Source organism: Cebus imitator, unplaced genomic scaffold, assembly GCF_001604975.1.
Source record: "Cebus imitator isolate Cc_AM_T3 unplaced genomic scaffold, Cebus_imitator-1.0 Scaffold609, whole genome shotgun sequence".
Lineage (NCBI taxonomy): Eukaryota > Metazoa > Chordata > Mammalia > Primates > Cebidae > Cebus > Cebus imitator.
This window is the reverse complement of record NW_016107924.1, coordinates 638,121-642,077: the sequence shown is the minus strand read 5'-3', so window position 1 is coordinate 642,077 and position 3,957 is coordinate 638,121.

Below are 3,957 nucleotides of genomic sequence, written 5' to 3'. Positions count from 1 at the left end.
ATATATATATATAAAATAAATAAATATTCCAGAACCTTTAACCTGGGAAATTTCCAGGTTTCCTCTCTCATTGTTCAATGGCCCTTGTTAAATGGGATTGGTTAACTGCGGCAAATTATTTGTTTTGGTCTGCCCAGCAGTCTTTCATTTGGTGACTCTGTGTGACTACGGTGGAGGTGTCAGTCATAGTACATGGTCATCACTCTGACTACAGACACCTGCAACCCAGATCTGCTGGTTATGATGCCTCAGGCCTCAGGCTACAGTGTTGACCATGGAAGGAGCATGACTCAACCCAAACAATTCAGAAGCCTTCTGTGGGATGGAGATGATATACAAATATATTTTCAGAGGTAGCTAAAAAAAAAAAAAAGCCTCTTTCCTCAGGGGACATTAAAGTGGATAGTATCAGCCTGGAACCACTGGTGCCTGTACCCCCCTGGGGCATGGAGGAAACCTGTCTGCAACAGCAGATAAATAGGTCACTGAACCCTGAAATAAAAGCCCTGTTGACATTTGAGTTCCTCCAGTGCCTGTCGTCAGTTTTGCCCCATATGTCAGTTTTGCCCCTGTATGTCCAATTACAAGAAACGATTTCAATTAGAGTTGGACTTGTCTTTTGCAAAGGGATATATGGTAATCAAAAGCAAGAATGTCAATGAGCCAAAGACAAGCCCGTTTGCTTGACTGCTCCCCATCCATACCGGACCGCATTCCTCACCCTGGTCTTTCCTTCTCCTCAGCTTATGCTGATGAAAGCATCTACATCGATGGTGGCACCCAAGTCCTGAATCTTTGTTTTCACCATACGTTTCACATCATCAGCCTCTGAGTTTGCCCCTTGCCTGCTAAACTCTGATGAACTCAAGGGCAGCACCTGGCAAAGTACCTGACACATGATCACAGGGATGGATGGTTGCATGGACAAAGACTGCTGATCCCACCCAGTGTTTCCAACAAGGGAAGAAATCTTTTTACTGTAGGGCTAAATGGGGTACGTCTAGCTATTAGTCAATATTAGAGAAGTTCAATTCAATTTCCCCAGTGTCCAAGGTCATCAGTGAAAGAGAAAGCTCTAAGTAGAGCTTTACCTTCCCTGCCCCCACCCTTAAAGAGAAACTGTTTAATCAGCTGGCTCCAGATGGGACAACTAAACGAAAGTGCTACAAATTCAGAGGTCTTCACAAGTTCATGTTACTGTAAATAAAATTTGCACTGATTTTTTTAGAGACAGGGTCTTGCTCTGTTGCCCAGGCTGCAGTACAGTGACATGACCATAGTTCACTGCAACCTCAAACTCCTGGGGTCAAGTGATTATCCTGCCTCAGCCTCCAGAGTAGCTAGAACTACAGGTGCACATGACCATGCCTGGCTTTTTTATTTTGTAGAGACGGGTAAAAGGTGTCTCCATGTTACCCAAGCTGGTCTCAAATTCCTGGGCTCAAGCGTTTCTCCCACCTCGGCCTCCCAAAGTGTTATGATTACAGAAATAAGCCACCACACCTGGCCCTGGTGCTCACTTTTAAGCAACCCTGCCAACAATAGAGCCTTCTCCAGGAGTATGCTAGAAAGATATTAGTTCAGTATCGTTTTGTAGGACAGAGGAAGCTAACTCAAACCACATTGCCACTCCCTTTGACACGAGGTTATCCAATCAGTTAGAAGTCTTATTCACTTTGCCAAGCCAAACTCTGTTTCACAGAACCTCCTATATGAAAAAATAAAAATAAAAAAAGAGAAGGAAAACACAGATAACATGATGTTGTGATCTTTATTCCATTAAATGATCTTACAAATTGGAGTAAAATAGGAACATGCTTTTAATATACTAATAGCATAATCTCAGACCATCGCGCTTTTTAAAAACTATATTAAATTGTAAAGCCACTCAAAGGCAAGGGTCTAGCAGAAAGTACTTTTAACAATCATTTTTTAAAAGAAAAAAGAAACCTGAGGAAATTTTGTGTATGTACAAGATTAGTATTAACTCCTTTAAGGCTTACATCCATGACAGCATGTACCCAATTAGAAAGCTTTGGAAATCAATGCTACCTTCCCTTGCTCAAAAAAACACTACATTTAAACCTGAGTTCTGGCATATGAAATTCTTTCCCAAAGAAAAATGTCTTTCAAAACCTTTCTGTCCTAGATCTGTTTTGCAAAGTTTCTGATATGGGGTAGTTAGGTCACTAATAACAGAAGTTATGATCTTGTCTTCCTTCTTGTTCATTATTTTTATTTGTGGCTTAATGTTTCCTGTATGTGAAAGATTTGTGGATTCAAGTCACAGTGCTGAATTTTACTTTTTAAAAGAAAAACTTTAAAAATCCTAATTACATCTGTTAGAAAATAGGATACTTGTACATTCATTTTTCAGAGAAGGCACTAATACAACGGAGAAAAACAGCTGTAAGGAGCTTAGATAACCCTCTGAATTAGAGGCATCCTTACTACTTCTGAACACAGAAAACGCCTGGTGATTGTACCTGGCCAGAGACCACCTATTCTAAACCTCAGGTAAAAGGTGTCCACTTGCCTCCAGACAATACAGAATTGTACCTTCTCCTTGGTACTTCATTCAATGAAGCAGCCTCTCTCTGTGGCCTCTGAATCACTGTTTATAAAAGTGATGATTCCAAAGCCACAGCCCATACCAACTGAGGCAATCTCTAGGGTACAAAACTGGGAATCTGAACTTTTTAAACAAGCCTGCTAGTAAGTCTTATGCACTCCAAGGTAGATGAGAACCACTACCCAAAACATAGCTACAACAGGACTTACAACATAAGAAAAACAATTCAACTGCAAACGTTCTTTTGCAATGGGCTTAATGTCATTTTTAAAAATTAATCACACAAATAGTTTGTGTTTTCATAACTGAAGCTTGTCTTCATTATGCCATTATCCCTTGACTAGAATTTTGTTAGATCAAAAATGTGTCAGACAGAATGACGCAGCCAGGTTGGCACCTTGAGATGGAACATCAAATCATCCTAAATTACATTTCAATAGTTCCAGGGAAGAAAAAAGTTTTATGAAGACTCCCATATAAGTGACATCATTTTTTAAAAAGAACCTAGGAAAAAATAAAACTATTTGTTTTATTGCTTTTGCCTGGACTTCGTGATTCAACCTACTTTGCTATAACTCATACATACACACTTATCTAAACTCACCCTAACCAAGGCACCATTTTTATAAGCCAAGTAGAACACTGTGTGTGATCCACTAGTGAAACTGATCACCAGTACAAGGCAGTATTTTTGTTTGTGTCTGTTTGACCAAAGCACTTTATTTCATGCAAGAGAAAAAATAAAGCAAAACAAGCCCAGGTGCAGTGGCTCACGCCTGTAATCCCAACACTTTGGAAGGCTGAGGCAGGCAGATTACCAAAGTAGTTGAGACCAGTCTGGTCAACATGGTGAAACCCCATCTCGACTAAAAATAATACAAAAATAAATGGGGTGTGGTGGCACATGCCTGTAATCCCAACTACCTGGAAAACTGAGTCAGAAAAATCGCTTGTACCCAGGAGGCAGAGGTTGTAGTGGGCCAAGATCACGCCACTGCACTTCAGCCTCGGCGACAGAGCGAGAGTCCGTCTCAAAAAAAAAAAAAAAAAGAAGAGAAACAATATTCACAGGCAATTTTACCAAATATAAAAGAGGTGTTAAAACATAAACCTCCGTAGAACATTTCTTGGTATACTATGAATATAAGGCATGGCTCAGCCGGGTGGGTTGGCTCACGCCTGCAATTCCAGCATTTTGGGAGGCTAAGTTGGGTGGATCACCTGAGGTCAGGAGTTTGAGACCAGCCTGGCCAACATGGCAAAACCCCGTCTCTACTAAAAATACAAAAATTAGTTGGGCATGGTGGTATGCACCTGTAGTCCCAGCTACTAAGGAAGCTGAGGCAGGAGAATGGCTTGAACCCAGGAGACAGAGGTTACAGTGA